Source organism: Corylus avellana, chromosome ca8, assembly GCF_901000735.1.
Source record: "Corylus avellana chromosome ca8, CavTom2PMs-1.0".
Lineage (NCBI taxonomy): Eukaryota > Viridiplantae > Streptophyta > Magnoliopsida > Fagales > Betulaceae > Corylus > Corylus avellana.
In genome coordinates, this window is record NC_081548.1 from 15,778,605 (window position 1) to 15,797,709 (window position 19,105).

Below are 19,105 nucleotides of genomic sequence, written 5' to 3' on the forward strand. Positions count from 1 at the left end.
CAAATAATTGAAGCCTGCCTCTTTGAAAATAGTTCTTTCACCCGTGAGGAATTCCACCAGTTGGTGTCTCCGTCAATGAGCAAACTGACCGTAGCATCATCGCCTAAAGTATGAACCGGGGTTTGGACCTTGGAATTGGAGAGACCATGAAGCCATTTATCATGCCATACCCGGATTGATCTTCCATCCCCTACCTTCCACACGAGCCCCTGTTCCAGCAATAATTTAGCCTTCCAAATACTTCTCCAAATATAAGAAGGTTTGCCTCCTAAACCGGACTCCCTAAAAGACCCAGATGGGTAGTATTCTCCCTCATGATCTTTGCCACCAAAGCATCAAGATTTTGAATCAACCTCTAACCTTGCTTAGCCAACAAAGCTAGGTTAAAAAGCTCCAAATCCCTATATCCCAAACCTCCTCTAGATTTAGCTAAACCCATACTGTTCCAATTCAGCCATGCTATCTTGGAGGTGTTCGTTTGATGCCCCCATGAAAATCTAGACATCATAGAATTGATGTCTCTATATAAGGTCTTAGGGAGCAAGAAAACACTCATAGTATAGGTTGGAATCGCTTGCACCACATCCTTTAAGAGTATCTCTTTCCCTGCCGCCGAAAGAAACTTCTATTTCCAGCCGTTAAGTCTCCCCCAAATTCTCTCCTTCAGTCCATTAAAAGCACACACCCTGGATCTGCCTATTAGCATTGGTAAACCCAGGTAGGTCTCATAGCGTTGTATCGGCTGTACTTGGGCAGCCGCAACAATGAAATCTCTAACCTCTAGAGTTGTGCTTTTGCTAAAGAACAGATTGGTCTTATTGCGATTGAGTTTTTGCCCGAAAGTCTGTTTATATAACTCAAGGATTTGTTGTATATTATCCCACTCCGTGATACTAGCCCTGCAAAAATGCACACTATCATCCACAAAGAAGAGATGATTAACTTTTGTACCCCCTCGTGTAACGACCAGCCCCGTTATCCTCCTTTCCCTCTCTGCCATCTCCAATAAAGAACTCAATCCCTCCACACATAAAATGAAGAGATATGGGGATAACAGATCTCCTTGCCTTATACCTCGAGAGGGTATGATCCGACCATGTGGCTGTCCATTAACAAGGATAGAATAAGATACCGTCTGGATGCACATCATGATAAGAAGGATCCACCTATCTGAGAAGCCCATCTTCCTCATCACCGCCTCCAAAAAATGCCACTCTAATCGATCATAAGCCTTGCTCATGTCGAGTTTCATGGTCATGTACCCCATTTTCCCTTTAAGCTTTGTATCCATCGTATGGAGAGCCGTAAATGCCACCATTATGTTATTTGTTATTAGGCGCCCTAGGATAAAAGCGCTTTGGTTTGGCGAGATATATGATGTAAAATTTACTTCAAGCGGTTAGCTAGTGTCTTAGAGATCAACTTATATAGCACGTTGCATAAACTTATTGGCCTGTAATCAAAGATACAAGTAGGTGTTTTTACCTTTGGTATAAGGGTAATGAACGTCGAGTTAATCGATGTATCCAAGACTCCATGATTTAAGAAGTCTAATGCTGCCTTGCACACATCGGCGCCCACTAACCCCTAAGCATTTTGGTAAAACACCAGCCCTATACCCGTCCGGACTTGGAGATTTAAGAGGATGCATATATGATAGAGCATTCTCAATCTCTTCCCTAATGAACTCCTTTGTAAGCATATCATTCATATCAACAGAGATTCTACCCTCCAGGCCCATCAAACTCTCCTTCACTCTCATAGAACCGCCCAATGTAAACAGTGTAGTGTCCCAGAATTTTCAAAGCTATTTAAATAGATTATTTTGATAATGATGTTATTTTAATATCCATTGTAGCTAAGGATTTTAATTCTTGGGAAATTTATGAGAGTGGTAATTAGAGAATGGTAGTTGGTGAAATAGTAAAATGAGGGTATAATTGTAAATTGAAGATAGAATGAGGGTATAATTGTAAATTGAAGGTAGAATAGTATAGGGTTGGTGAAATAGTATAGGGTTGGTAAAATAGTATAGGGTTGGTGAAATAGTAAAATGAGGGTATAATTGTAAATTGAAGATAGAATGAGGGCATAATTGTAAATTGAAGGTAGAATAGTATAGGGTTGGTGAAATAGTATAGGGTTGGTGAAATAGTAAAATGAGGGTATAATTGTAAATTGACGGTAGAATAGTGTTTGATTTTCTCCTATAAATAGAGCTCTTCTCCTTCAGAATTTTCACCACTCATCTCCTCTCCCATCTCTTGCATATATTCTTCCTTCTTCCGCTTTTTACTCGGTCTTTCTTCTTTCTAAGAGTGTTTACTCAGAACAGAGAGAGAAAGGGCGAGACCAAGCGCTACAAGAAAGAAAGAACACAAGAGATAGCGGACTTTAGAAATTAGTTTCAAAAGATATACTAGTGGTGTTAGTCATATTGGAGCAACTGGATTCCTTCATACCACTTTTAGCTTCAGTCTAGAGGTAAGTAAATTCACTACCCCTTCTAAAATTACTTCATGTCATGCTATTTATTCATTCTTTAGTAAATTGTAAATGATTATTTTATTTACGTATTATGAAGTTATGTTGCATGCATGAAGGATTTCTAAAAGAATTATCTAGAAAGTTTCTATTTATTTAAACGCTTTCTAAGTACAACAAGTTTATATTTGAAAAGGTTTCCATTTTGAGAAAAGAAAGTTGAGAAATGATGATGATTATAAAAAAGAAAAAAGATGATAAACCCTCCTACATGTTGCCCTAAGATGCATCAAAAGAAGTACAAAGAAAAGTACAAGAGATGAGATAAATGTTTATGAAATGAGGGCACATGTATGGAGGAGAGTATTTTTGGCCCCAAGATAAGATAAGATGAGAGTTCGGTACCGATACTCGGATGGAGGCGAAACCACTGAAGGAGGCTATGCCAGAAGGTGGTATTCCATCAACTAGACCGTTGAGTGCACCAAGAAAGAGTTAATTGACGGTCGGGCATGGCTGTGGCCACAGTTCAGTGCCATGGTCACAAGGACCCGCAACCCTCGTGCACAGGGGTAATAGTGTACATGGGCCTTATTATGAGAAAATGATACTATATTTTCAACGAAGATATGCTAAGATGATTTACAAAGATTATTTATAATGATGCATTATGATGATGATTTATAAAGATGATTTACAACGATGATCTATTACTAGATGTAATAGTATGTATATGTTACGGGAGATGCAACCGTACATACAGATATTATTATGGCTAGAATTATATTTATTTGCGAAAATGATTTTCAAAACTGAGAACAAGGAGTAAAACTATTTATGGTTGTGGATTTTACTTGCTGGGCCCCCTTTGGGCTCATTCAGTTTTATTTCTTGTTTTCAGGTAGAAAGGATGCTGGAATAGGAGGCCGGAATGGGGTGGGAATAATTATTAATTTTCAAAGTCTTTTCATATAAGTTATTGTAATGATATGATATTCCGCAACTAAAGTTTAATGTTTTCTAATTCCGCTTGTAATAAAATCTCTTGAAAAAATGTTTTACGCATTTATTGTATCTTTTAAAATCAAGTACTCTGATAGACCTTATAGATCTTTGCAAGAATTTTTGTTGAAAAAGAAGAAAAGTGGCAAACTCAGTCTTAACGGACTGGGGATGTTACAATTTTGGTATCAGAGCAAAGGTTATAAGGTTCTGGCAGACTTTTCACAAAAAAAAAAAAAAAAAAAAAATTGGGGGGATTAATGAGAAGCCACATTCCGGCCAAGTAGAGTGTGCATTGTTGTGTGGTCTCTAATAAATGATGCATGAGCATTTTTCTAATGGTTAATTTTTTTTTGTTAAAAAAAAAAAAAAAAAAAAAAATCATCTTAGTGTGATTAATTTGGAGGATTTTATTATTGTGATCATGTTAATGACGGAGATGAATTTTTATTTTATAGATAGGTTGTGATCTATAGTATCTGCCTATTTGGATTTGCGGCAGTTTTCTAGAGTATCGATTGATAAGGGTATATTTTAAGGTGTCTCGAGGATTTAGAAAAGATTATTGATCATGATTTAAAAATCGTATGATGATTTTATAGATTTGGGTTGCGAGCTAATTTGTGAAATTAATTTGGTGACAAAATGGTTTTATTGATTTAGGTTGTGAGACAAATGGTGTAAGTGACTTAGTAACGAATGGTCTTATGGATGTCGATTGTGAAATGATTCTTGAACTGAATTAATGATATAAGAGTTTATATGAGTTTTTGGTAATGGCTAAGGTTTGGTCGATGACAATAATGATACTATGATTGATGTTATAATATATGGATTGATGAATAAGAATTACGTAGTGGCATGAAGTGAATGCCTAAGTATTGCAGGGATAAATGCAAATGAGGTATACCCTAGAATCTATAAGATATTTTGATATATAAAGTTGTGGTTTAAGGATTTTGATATTTTCAAATGATTGTGATGACTTTAAGGTACAATTCATGAAATCTTTGAGGTGATTCTTAGAATTTGAGGTGCTAGGTTTTCTGTAATTGAGGTAAATTATATTGAAGTGATGCTTAAAGTTTTGAGGATGAATTGATGCTCCTAGGTTGTGGATAATATTTAAATTTTGAGGCATTAGTGGATATGAAATTATGAGAAATTTTAGTTACATGCCAAAGCTTTTGATATAATTTTCTTTTACTAAGTAAAGATAATGGATTATTATTCTTGAGGTAAATTGAAGCATAAAGGTAAGAGTTGAAAGACAATATGATACAGTGATATAATATAGTGACATGATCTAAATTTCTCTTATAAGATATATGTTCAATGATATTAAAGTATTTTAGAGGTTGATAACATGTGATGGTGCATACTTAGATGTTTTATTGAGTGATTAACTTGTTAAACAGATTGTTTGTTTAAAGGAAGTTATTACAATGACAGAATGATTTCATAATGAATATTGAATGAGCACTGAATGATTACGAAAAGAAATGTTTGGAGAACAAGCTCCTTATAATATTACATACCAGTGTCCATAAAAAAAAAAAAAAAAAAAAAAAAGAGAAGGGAATTTGTTGCATAAAGAGATACGTGGTAATGATGAGCAGATGATTCCTCAGAGCTGCTCCAGGAAGATTATTTCTGCATAGAGAAAACCTAGTATGAGCAGAATCGTATATATTTATATAATTGAATTATCAAAGAGAATATTTATTTCTAATGAGGTACCTGACTAGAGCGTGTGCGGAGAGACTTGCAACACCCCTGAACATCGACCCGGAGTTTTTCGTGCTGTCGCTGGAGACGTTCGGTATTCTTCTCCATTTCTAGCATCTTTGGTCCCAAGTATTCTGCGTAGGATAACATCATCTTTTTCAGCTGAGTATTCTCCTGCTTCAAATCCACGTGTTTTCGTTTGTAGTATTTGAGCAGTCGCTGTAAGACCCCGATTTGGTTTCTTGAGACTTTCAGCTCAACATTTCTGGCACTCAAACGTTGTGCCATGTCAGAAACTGAAGCAGCACCTTGGATACTGAATGCCAATGAGTTATTAATAGCATCAGTATCCGACCTATCCGCTAAGAATGTTTGATCCCGTGGAATTACAAAACCTTTGGCCACTGCTACAGCAGTAGAATCATGGAGCATGACAGAATCGTGAATAGTGATAGGACGATTGTCAAAGACAAAAGTTGGCTGCCATACGTTAGGATATGCAGCAGGTTCATTAGGGTGTGTAACAGGTACGACGGGATGAATAGCAGACACTTCAGGGGGAACAACAGGCACATCCGGTTGCACGTCAGGCATAACAATGGGTTGTGCTGCAGGAGCAACATTCAAATCGAGGTTGTTAACGGATGATGATGATGCTCCCATATTTAGGAGAGTAAGGAAAAATAGTTGAGAATACGAAGAAATTGGGAGAGATGAAGTACTGAGAAGAGACTAAGCGTTAGGAACTGAAGAAATTTTGTGAAGTTTCTGGAAGCAGCAGACGAGTGGCTTTAAAGGAATTTTTCACTTCAGGTGAAATAAACAGTAAACAACAAAGCGTTAGGCGACCTCGGGCCGCGATGGAAATTTTGTCAAAAGATCCCGTGGAAGTAGGATCTTGTCTCCTGTCATAAATTCGACTGAGCTCATTTTTCAAACCCACTGTTCAATCAACGACTTCAAATACCATGCGTGGGCAACTGAATGAATTGTCATGCCAACGCGCACCACGCGCTCGTTCATTATCCAGAAATCTTTCCTATAAATTCACACCTCTTCCTCCATTCCAACACATGCCTTCTGATCATACCCCTTCGCCTGAAATCTTCTGTTAATAGCCTTCCATACAATGAAAGCTCGACTTTTCCTCCTAGTTGAGCGTATCCTCAAGAGAAAAATGCAGCCTCACAACTTGATTGACAAACCCAACTCATTATACTCTCAGTAGTAAACCATTGAAGCAAGATTATCGTTGATCATGTCCTGAGGAAGCAAGATTATCCTTGATCATGCTTCTCAGGCTAAATATCTCCCTTTTCTTCTCAGTCTCCATAAATGACAGAAGAGAGAGAGCATCCGATGTGGGTATATTGAAAGTCTCACATACATGCCATGTCCTGAAATGCTTTTCAAATCTTCATTTCTAGAAAGCAACAGGACTATCTTTCTCTCTTTTCTCTTCTTGACCTTGCAAGACCCAAGGGAGAGAAATTATAACATGAGTGTTTTGGGACATCCAGCTTGGAAACTTACCCATATCCTACTTTGCTTGCTTATCAATTTCATCTCTAGAACGCAGCAAGCACAATATGTATTAGTCAAGAATGGATGAGAATCTTACATTTGATGTAATCGTGTATTTCGTTTGAGTTGAAATCATAATTACGAGTTTCTATTGTTGAGTTATGATTTATCAAGTAAAGATGTAGTACTGAAAGATTTTCGCTGATATTGTAGCATCAACACAAAAGTTGGGATGAGAAAATAGAAACGGTTGTGTATTTAGAATGAATCGAATTATGATGTCACTTCTGAGGTATATTCATGTAATGATGTTTGAATGTTGGTGCTATTTACTTTTACAGGTTTATGATGGTGAGAAGTTAATAATTATTAGAGCATCATATTAAAATTTCGTATGCATGATTTGGAATACTGAGATACTAAAGAGAATATAGGCAGGGATGATTTTTACATCTTTTTGATAAGATTGATTAAATTAGATCGAGAGAATTATTGCAGGCTTGAAATGAGGACTATGATGTTTGGAGGTATGAACTATTGATCACATGATTTATTAATTTGATGTTTAAAACCTTGATTGTAGACTGTTAATGAATAACTCGATTGTTGTTATTGAGGTTGGAAAGAAACAATGGAAAAGATTTTGAGGTAAGATTTTAGTGTGAATTGATGAATGATTGCAGAAATTGAGACTTTAGACTGTGAATAAGATTTACTCATAGAAGAAGGAGATGGAATTTCAATATGATAAAAGAGAGTAAGCTTTGATGAAGGATTGAAAGGAATATTATCTGAATCCCTCAACTTGAAGATTGGACGATAATATTATAGGTTTTAATTTCGAGGACGAAATTCTAATAAGGCGGGAAGATTGTAGTGTCCCAGAATTTTCAAAGCTATTTAAATAGATTATTTTGATAATGATGTTATTTTAATATCCATTGTAGCTAAGGATTTTAATTCTTGGGAAATTTATGAGAGTGGTAATTAGAGAATGGTAATTGGTGAAATAGTAAAATGAGGGTATAATTGTAAATTGAAGATAGAATGAGGGTATAATTGTAAATTGAAGGTAGAATAGTATAGGGTTGGTGAAATAGTATAGGGTTGGTGAAATAGTAAAATGAGGGTATAATTGTAAATTGAAGATAGAATGAGGGTATAATTGTAAATTAAAGGTAGAATAGTATATGGTTGGTGAAATAGTATAGGGTTGGTGAAATAGTAAAATGAGGGTATAATTGTAAATTGAAGGTAGAATAGTATTTGATTTTCTCCTATAAATAGAGCTCTTCTCCTTCACAATTTTCACCACTCATCTCCTCTCCCATCTCTTGCATATATTCTTCCTTCTTCCGCTTTTTACTCGGTCTTTCTTCTTTCTAAGAGTGTTTACTCAGAACAGAGAGAGAAAGGACGAGACCAAACGCTACAAGAAAGAAAGAACACAAGAGATAGCGGACTTTAGAAATTAGTTTCAAAAGATATACTAGTGGTGTTAGTCATATTGGAGCAACTAGATTCCTTCATACCACTTTTAGCTTCAGTCTAGAAGTAAGTAAATTCACTATCCCTTCTAAAATTACTTCATGTCATGCTATTTATTCATTCTTTAGTAAATTGTAAATGATTATTTTATTTACGTATTATGAAGTTATGTTGCATGCATGAAGGATTTCTAAAAGAATTATCTAGAAAGTTTCTATTTATTTAAACGCTTTCTAAGTACAACAAGTTTATATTTGAAAAGGTTTCCATTTTGAGAAAAGAAAGTTGAGAAATGATGATGATTATAAGAAAGAAAAAAAGATGATAAACCCTCCTACATGTTGCCCTAAGATGCATCAAAAGAAGTACAAAGAAAAGTACAAGAGATGAGATAAATGTTTATGAAATGAGGGCACATGTATGGAGGAGAGTATTTTTGGCCCCAAGATAAGATAAGATGAGAGAGTTCGGTACCGATACTCGGATGGAGGCGAAACCACTGAAGGAGGCTATGCCAGAAGGTGGTATTCCATCAACTAGACCGTTGAGTGCACCAAGAAAGAGTTAATTGACGGTCGGGCATGGCTGTGGCCACAGTTCAGTGCCATGGTCACAAGGACCCGCAACCCTCGTGCACAGGGGTAATAGTGTACATGGGCCTTATTATGAGAAAATGATACTATATTTTCAACGAAGATATGCTAAGATGATTTACAAAGATTATTTATAATGATGCATTATGATGATGATTTATAAAGATGATTTACAACGATGATCTATTACTAGATGTAATAGTATGTATATGTTACGGGAGATGCAACCGTACATACAGATATTATTATGGCTAGAATTATATTTATTTGCGAAAATGATTTTCAAAACTGAGAACAAGGAGTAAAACTATTTATGGTTGTGGATTTTACTTGCTGGGCCCCCTTTGGGCTCATTCAGTTTTATTTCTTGTTTTCAGGTAGAAAGGATGCTGGAATAGGAGGCCGGAATGGGGTGGGAATAATTATTAATTTTCAAAGTCTTTTCATATAAGTTATTATAATGATATGATATTCCGCAACTAAAGTTTAATGTTTTTTAATTTCGCTTGTAATAAAATCTCTTGAAAAAAAATGTTTTACGCATTTATTGTATCTTTTAAAATCAAGTACTCTGATAGACCTTATAGATCTTTGCAAGAATTTTTGTTGAAAAAGAAGAAAAGTGGCAAACTCAGTCTTAACGGACTGGGGATGTTACAAACAGCCTTTGATAGAATTGCATGAAAGCATTACTAATATCCAACTCCTTGGACCACACCGTCCTATCTTTGTCTTCTATCTACCTAATCCGTGAATTAGCCCATGCAAGAAAATAGGACGTATTACGGTCACCATGTTTAAACTAATTTTGACTCGCCCGCTGTTTCCACCGTAAATCCTCCTATTCGAAGAGAAGGTCAATCTCGGCTTGAAGGGTCTTGATTAGTTCCCTGTTAGCTGGCACCTCCTGCCTCTGTAGCTGCTCCAAGTCCCGAGTTTTTTCCTTGACTCGCCTAGTAAGATTCCCGTATTTCTGCTAACTCCACGTAGAGAATACCCTTCGACAAGTATCTAGCTTTGCCAAAACAGAGGCCATAGCAATTGGGGCGTGGTCCCTTCCTTCTCCTAGTTAAAAATGACATGAAGTGGCATATGATCCAAAGACCATGCCACCGATACATGGATTGCTACCTCCGTATACTTCTTGCACCAATCTTCAATGGCCACAGCATGATCCAAGCACTCAGTTATAAAATTTCCCTCCTTCCTACCATTTGACTAGGTGAATTTAGAGCCTATAAATCCCAAGTCACTCAGATGACAGTCCTCTAGTGATTCATGAAAAGCTTCAATTTGCCCTGATCTTCGTAATGCTCCCCCTACTTTTTCATATTCTATTGTTATTTCATTGAAGTCTCCCACGCATAACCAATGCATGGAGGAAATTTAATGCAACAAGCGAAGAAGATCCCACGATTCAGCCCTCTTTGTCCAGTCTGGATTGCTGTAAAAGCCAGTAAAGGTCCACGGTGTATCACCCTCTACCTTCTTCATCGTTGCATTTATGTGCCTGTGGGAGAAATCCATCATTTATAAAGAGCCCTCAATCTTCCACATTAGTGCTAACCCGCCGCTTTTCCCTACTAGTTCCACTACCAACAGTCCAGCGAAACCCATTTTAACCCATAACCATTCCATCTTCTTTTTCCTACTCTTCATTTCCATAAGAAACAAAAAGTGTGGGCTCTTCTCCTTCACCGGTTGGCAAAGATCACGAACTGCACGAGGGTTCCCAAGCCCCCGGCAATTACAACTTAGAAGACTCATAGCTATTGACGGGGCTGATCAATAGCCTCTGCCACTTCTAGAGTTAATTGTTCAGTCTCCTACTTGACCTAGCGACCCTTCTTCCTTTTAAATGTTGGTTCAGATGATCTTGCATGCATGGCTTTTTTGCATTTGCTCAGAGACAAAACTTCTAGACTTGCCACCATTCTCTCACCCTTATCCTTTCTCGCTAAATGTTTCCATGTCCGCACATTAGGGCTTTGCAGCCCTAGGCTTTTTCCTCCCCAACTTTCAATAAATCATAATTTTCCACTAGCGAGTCTCCCTGTTGGGCCAAAGGATCACTCAAAGAATCCACTTGCAGACTACTGCCAGCCTCACTATCTGTCTGGCTCACCATTCCAGCTCCTGTCATTTTCTCAAAAAGGAAACCAACTGTCCCCTTTTCGCCGCACCCCCCCAAACCTTCCAAAAGATGAAAATCATTTTCTTTCACGCTCCCGTGATATTTTCCTCATGTATTCCCCGTAGGATTCTCCAGCACATTCTCGCCATGATTTTCTCCTTCCTTCTCCACCCCCAAAAGGGAAGCCCCAGATTCCCTGCATATATTATCTTGCAAGGTAAAAATATCGCTAGGGTTTCCGAGTAGTTTACCATTTCCATAATTACCAAGATCACCTCTTCTCTCGCTGTCACCATCTTCGTCAGTCCCATCATCCTTTGAATGAGGCGGCCACCCATCCGCTTTTGGTGGGGCTGCCCCCTATCTGTCCCCCTATCTGTCCCCTTTCTCCCACATCACTCGCTCCCAACCATGTCCCCCAATTCTTTGCTCTTCCTTTTGCAGGGCACCCTTTTTCCCCATGAACAATGCATCCACAGTGAAAACACATGATCGAAAGTTTTTCGTATTTCAAGCTCAACCAGTGAGACTTTCCACCAAGGAGCAGGGCTCGTCCTCGCTCCAGAGGTTTACTGATGTCAATAGTCACCCGGAGCCTCATCATCACACCTACCATCTCCACTTTCTCCAGGTCCCACAGAGTTCGCCCTATTTTCTCTCCCACCCCTTTAGATACATAGACCAAAGGCAAATCATGGACTTGAATCCAAAACGGGGACAGGGTAAAAATCATCTGCGATGGTGGAAGATTTCCTTCCATTTCGTTCAACACCAGCATGTACCGGTCGAAAGACCAAGGCCTTCTTACCAGTGCACGTTGTTTATCTTGCTCCTTTGTGAATTCAAAAACCCACACTTTTTCCAAGATTTCGTTGAAAGAAACCTATCCTTTTGCACGCCACAGTCGAGATAACACCATCCGAAATGCCTCTCAGTTGATCTTCCGATTTGCCCATAATTGCCCCCACCAAACTCTTGTTTCCTCTCTCCCTAGAGGCAACAATATCATCATCTGAGATGGTGATTCTGGCCAGTTCTCCTTTCGACAGTGGCGTTTTCCCATATGATCGTTCTCCTCCATTCCTCACCGCGTCAACCATAGTTGTCTTGTGTTAAAAGACACCTCCTTGCCAATCAACTGCAGGAGACAGAAACCTCAAACCTCGAAATCTCCAGAGAAACCCTAGAATGTTCAAGAGGACATGGTTCCCAACTTTTGGAAAGTCCAATTGTTATAAATACTAACTATTGTGTGTTAACTAAATAGTTAATATTATTAACTAGTTATCACATATTTAACTATATAACTATATGCTGAATAATTACTATATATGTTACTCCATATAAACTATAGTTATAACTATAGTATGTAATATTATGACATATAGTTCAGTTATTAACTAACATATTTAATAGTTAGTATATAACTATATAAATAAATATAATATATGACACATCACACATATATGGTTAACTATAATTATATACTATATTATACGTATAATATAGTTAATTTTTATAAATATTCTTGCATTCATATATATCTTCAATGAAAAAAAAAAAAAAAATGAACAATACATTCAACTTTTACACTATGATCATTGATACATGGAGGGGCTTCATCCATGTAAACCATTTCATCCAAGAGAGAAAGCACATCCTTTGCTAAACTTAGTTGCACCACTCACTTCCCTTTTAACGTGAGATACCCCAACTTTTGTAAAGATTTAAGCACTATTCTGACTTCGTCAATTAGTTGGCCATAACGACACCTATTTAGGTTGTCCTTTTCTAATACCTACGCTAATTGTAAAGCATCTCCTTCCAATTCCACCTTTTGCAACCCCAATTTTCTAGAGAAAACTGCAACTCTTAAAATTGCTATGGATTCTGCAGCAGTTGAATCAATAATATTTTTCTTTTAGAGCTTGTAATGATGCCAACACTTCCCCATAGGATTTCTCACAATCACACATATGCCCATCTTTCTATTTTTCTTATCTACAATAGCGTCCTAGTTTACGCACATAGGCCTCCATGAGTGAGATTACCAACGATGGTTCACCACTATACCTTCTTCACGCTTCTCATGCGATCTTACCTATACATTTCGTAATCGTTAAGGGATTCCATTTCTTTCTATAAAAGTTGACTCTGATGGCAAAATCCCCCCCATGGATAAAGGAATTTCACCTAAACCATAGATTTCTTGCTACCACCACCATAGCTTCAAAGTCATCCTTATCTAAGTCGTTCTGAATAGTATCCATGAAATGGATAAACTCAGCATTCTCCACACGACTCTTTTTGACGCTTCCAACTAGATATACTCTACAGATCTTTCGTTGTCAGGCAACTCCACAGTACGTGCCCCGTTGTTTCCTCTTTGAACTCACATATTGGGCATAATGGATCTGTCACAAGGGCCATGGGGTGGCTTCGGCCACCCCAGACCAGCCGATCTGGAACTGGCGTGGTTCGGCCACCCTCAAACGGCCAAACAATTTTTTTTTTTTTTTAGTTTGGCCCTTGGGGGTGGCTAGACCACCCCCTTAGTTTTTTTTTAAAAAAATGTTTTTTAATTCTTTTTAAAATATAAATAATATTTTATTATTATTTATATTAATGGGACAAATGCCCCATTTATAGCCCTAGCATCTCTCTAGAGAGATCTTGGCCATTAACTAGATATTCTCCCGTCCAAAATGGATTGGAAATGATCATATTCCATCTCTTTCCACCTTCTTTAACATCACAATCAATGTCTCAACACATATAATAAATAAGTGAAATTGTGTCCCCTTGCCACATGCATGCCTTTAGTCTAAATAATTTTCCATATGGTTTGCCATTTATCAAAATAGAGTAAGACACTGAATTTATAAAGTTCATCACCATATTTATACAGTTCTTTCCCCCATAAACTCCCGGGGGACCATGGGAGAAATTTTATTTGTCTTCTTGTACGACACGTACAAACGTTCCAACTAGTTATTCAAAGAGCTTATACACTAATGGAGTCTCAACTTGGGACCCTACATCACTACAAAAAAACAATTTTTTCTTGACCAATAGTTTTTTACGTGTCAAGCATACTGACACATTAGAAACATTTTCTGACGTGTCAGTATTGATGTGTGTCAAAGGTTAAAAAGGCGGGTGTCAAAACTTCCAATTTTTTGACGTGGCAGTTAAATATTGACGTGGCGAAAATGCTATGTCAATAAATTGTTTTGATGTGGCAGTTTCACCACGTCAATAAATTTATTGACATGGTAATAATGCCATGTCAATATTTATTGACGTGGCACACGGTTTGACACGTCAATAAGTAGTGATGTGTCAGAAACCTGCCATGTCAATAAAATAGGTAATTTTTTTAAAAAAATTTTCCTCCCCCGTATATATTTTCTTAATTATTCGGGTTTATAGTAGGGGTGACAAAATTGGTACCTGACACGACCTGATTAGGACCCGCGGGTACCCGTTACACGATTAACCTATATCCAGACACAACCCGTTTAGCTAAATGGGTAAATGATTCTGACACGATTATGACATGAAAATAACCGGGTAACCCGACACGACCCATTTTACCCGTTTAAAATAACCGGGGCTAATCGGGTAGACACGACCCGATTACCCTAAACTATAAAATAAAAAAAAAAAATTCAAAAAAAAAAAAATTCAAAATTGTAATAATAATACTAATACATCAATATAGTCAATGCAAAAAATTGAGTTCCAAGAGATTAAAGGCTTTAATAAAGGATAAGAAAAAAAAAATGGAAAGTGACCGTATTTGACAAATTGTACTCCAAAAAAAATTACTAAACTCATAATTTCACCTAAACTTAAAGGTTAAAACAAGTAAGCATATTGACTAAGTTCATTTATTAAAATAATTTTTAGTAAAGAAATTTATAGTTTGCTCAAATTACATTCCACTAAAAAAGAATTATGTATATTTCAACACAAAATATAATATCTGTAATCTGTTGAAATTAAATGTCTCGTAATAAAGATGAATTTTGCAAATCATTTGAAAAAAAAAAAAAAAAAATTATTAAGGGCAAAAAGCAAGAAGAATTTTTTAAATTAAAATTATTTAATTAAATATTTAAATATAACACTTGGCCCTCATCGTAATACACCTCTAGGTAACTTTGCTCCTAGCTTTTGAATCACAAGTACACAGACTACCAAGGAACACATAAATGTGTAGAGTGTAACATGTAAAATAGGCTTCTCTTCTTCTTCTTTTTATTTTATTTTATTAATTTTTTAAGCAAAGTAAAAATGATCTTACACTAGTCATTTGGTATAGACCTCGAACAGAACATCCTAAAAGACTATGTTTTTACAATTTTTGTATGATTATATGACTGTTCTAGAGAGCTCTAGTGCATTCTCATTTCCAGATTTTCTTTCCCTTATAGATTTTAGATTGTAAATTTAGGTGGAATTTGTGTACACCTTCTGTTTACTTGATTTTTTCTATATTCTTTTATAAAAATATCCTTAACTTATTATTAGAAAAAAGGCATTTTTAAAATTTTTATTTCAGGAGGATTCATAATAAGAATGTGAACTGCATCTAAAGTAACATTGTTTTGATAGTTGACATCTCCTTGCAGGCATGAAACTATCTATAAATTGTGTCCATAAATAATTAAATATCAAAGGAAGAAAATTAGATTTCTTATCACAAGTACAAGGCCAATCTAGGGCACATAGTTCACACAATGTTTTAGACAATAAACAACATATGATCAATAATGCCTTCAATTCTTGCCAAAAAATATATGAAAAATATTGATTATTGAAGAGGTCCCTAAGATTTAACCTTTTATCAAAAAGAGTCCCTAATGTTTAAAATTAAACAAATCACTCTTTAAGACATGCTCTGCTATCAAATTGCTCCCTTCATACATCTACAGTCATCAATACCTCATAAAGCATAAAGTCTAAGTAAGGACAAAACTAAAATTTCTATTTCAAAATGATCAAAATATGAATGAGATTGAGGGGTAAACTAAAATGTGTCAACATTTCCATCATAGCAATAAAGAAAATGATAATAAAAGAAAAGCTAACAAAAACAAAATAATAAATAAAAAAAAGAAACAAAACTCAAAACTACATTAACATTAGATTCATAATTCCTTGCAAAATACAAATTAGGTTCCCATGGGCCAATGGCTATTATGCCACTCCACTTGAAGTCTTGAAGGATCCATGAAGGCATCCATGATCCACCCATGTAATCAAAGTCCAAAGATATGAATTATAAAACACTACAAATATGATCATTTTAAGAAATATTAATAGATTGTGCTCTAGACGAATTTGGAATGTCACAGGAAATTGTCAAAACCTCATCTTCTTTGCCATCCAAGTCCAACTTCATTTTATGTGAGTTCTATATCAAAAAATAAGAAGAATTAGTGTTATTTTATTATAGTGTAGTAAAAAAATAATACACGTAAACGAAGAAATTAAATATGGAAATAACTAATATTACCTTCATCTCCATATAACCAATCTCTTGTGCAAACTAATGCCTCAGCAATATCAGAATTGAGTGAGCTCCTACATTGATCAATCACACGTCCACTAGTGCTAAAAGTGGATTCCAAAGCAACAGTAGAAACAAGAATACTCAAAACATCACGAGCCATAGCAGCTACTTCAGGATAACGAAATTGATTTCCTTTCCAAAATGAAAGGATGTCAAATGTATCATCCAAATCCACAGACCTAGGCTCCTCCAAATAAATGTCCAATTGATTCTTTTGAAAATTAATATCATCTCCAGCAAATGCTAAATAGTCCTACATGAAACAAAGAGAATATAAACATAAATAATTGAGTATATATATATACTAAGTTACAAAAAAGATAAGAAATTAATGATATTATTCACCTTTTGCCAAGATAGTTTTGCTCTAGGTACTTGGGGGCGCCGAGCAGTTATGGAGCTTGAACTTGAAGTATTAGAAGAAGCACTATACTCCATAAAAAGATTCTTAATTTTCTCACGAACATTCTCGAATTGTATAGAATCCATAACTCCATAGATCTTCGTATAGTAATAATTTACAAGATGAAGCTTATAACGAGGATCTAATATAACTGCTATGGCCAACACTGCACTGAATTCTAACCAATATTTCTCAAATTTAGAGATCATTTGAGTTGCCATTAATCTTTTATGCTCATCTTCACTCACAAGGTCTTCCTTCAAAGATAAATAAATCATGGCAACTACGGAAAGTATAAGTTGGCAGTAGGATACTTAGTACCAGAAAAAACACATGTAGCTTCATAAAAGCAAGCTAAGAAACTACTGATATCACCCACCTTTTCCCAATCAAGTGCACTAGGACAATGCGGCTTATAGTTTGAATCAGTCATCGCCAAATAACTAAAAGCACTACGATAATGAATAGCACTCTCAAGCATAAGATAGGTAGAATTCCATCTGGTTGGCACATCTTGTTTTAACCCCTTATGACTGTCCAATGACATTTGATTTACCGCATGAAGAAATTTTTGTTTTCGCCCTTGTGATCCCTTAACATACTTTACGCTATCTCGAACCTTTTCGATAGCATCATCAATTTCTTTTAATTCATCTTGCACAATCAAGTTAAGAATATGGGCACAACAACGCATATGAAAGAACTCACCTTCACAAATAAGGGCTTTCTTAATGTTCAGTGTTTGCTTTAATAAGTCAACACAATGATCATTAGCAGAAGCATTGTCCAATGTTAAAGTGAAAATCTTGTTTTCAATCCCCCACTCTTGTAGCAAATCATATATCTTTTCTTTCAAAGAAACACCATCATGTGGTGGGAGTATAAATCAAAAGTTTAACACCCTTTTAGCTAATATTCGATCTTTGTTAATAAAATGTGCAGTAAGGCACATATATCCATCGGTTGTCAAAGAAGTCCACATATCAGATGTTAAACAAATCCTCCCAGGACAAGCATGCAACATAGATTTAATCTTTTTCTTCTCCCTCATATGCATCTTAACCAAATCTGCCTTAGCAGTATTTCTAGATATAGATGGTACATCACCACGCAAGTATTAATGTAATTGTCTTACACCATCATATTCAACAAATGAAAAGGGCAAATCATGCTTAATAATCAAAGCAACCAACAATTCTCTATATATTTTGTGATCAAATTTAGAGTCACTTACTGACAGAGATCATGCTTTCCTAGTTAAGAGCATCTGCTCAACATCACGAGTGTTTGCCCCCCCGCAAACTTGGATGTGCTTTCTCAAATTCCCAGTTCCATATGAACTTCGAGCCTTGTATTTATTACCACATGTCTTGCATTTTGCCCATACCTCTGGGTCATTTGGATCAGCATGAGGAATGACATCATAACATTGCCAAACAGTTGAGGTGTTCCTCCGCTTCTTTCCCTTTTTGTTACTCCCAGTCCCCACAGAAACAGAGTCACCTTCTAGTGACGGTAATTTGACCACATCGTCATCAATGTTGGATGCATCTTCAACAAGTTCTTCAATATTCATCTACACACATAATCATTAGTTAAAGTATATGACTATATGCTATATAACTATAAATTGAATATTTAAGAATAAATTAAAAATAACTATAACTAAGTGAAATAAAATAATCCAAAGCAAACAAATTCTCTGTATGCCCACTTATGAAAACAAATTGTCACAGACGCTGTGTCTAGAAGTTTACTCTTTAAACATATGTACATATTCCAATAATTCCTCCTAAATCCTAATAAATTATAGTAACAATAGCTATAGGTTTGTTCGTTAAAATTTTTGTTCTTCTATCTTTTGTTTATGCTTTTAAAATATAGCATACGAAACATTTAAAATTACTTCGATATTTATGTCATATTATAACACTTTTTTTAAACAAAACAAAAAAATCAGTTAAAAGTTAAAACACATTAACAAAGGGACCCATAATTTTTTTTTTTTTTTTTTTGATGGAATAGTCCAAAAAATGTTAATTGTTTTTATACTTCTTGCTATCAAAGAGAATTCTACTGGCCGAAAAAGCAAGTAGTCATTTTCTAATGATGGTATAAAGTGGGAAAATAGACTCATCCTGTGGCCTATGGACCCAAGACGTGATGCG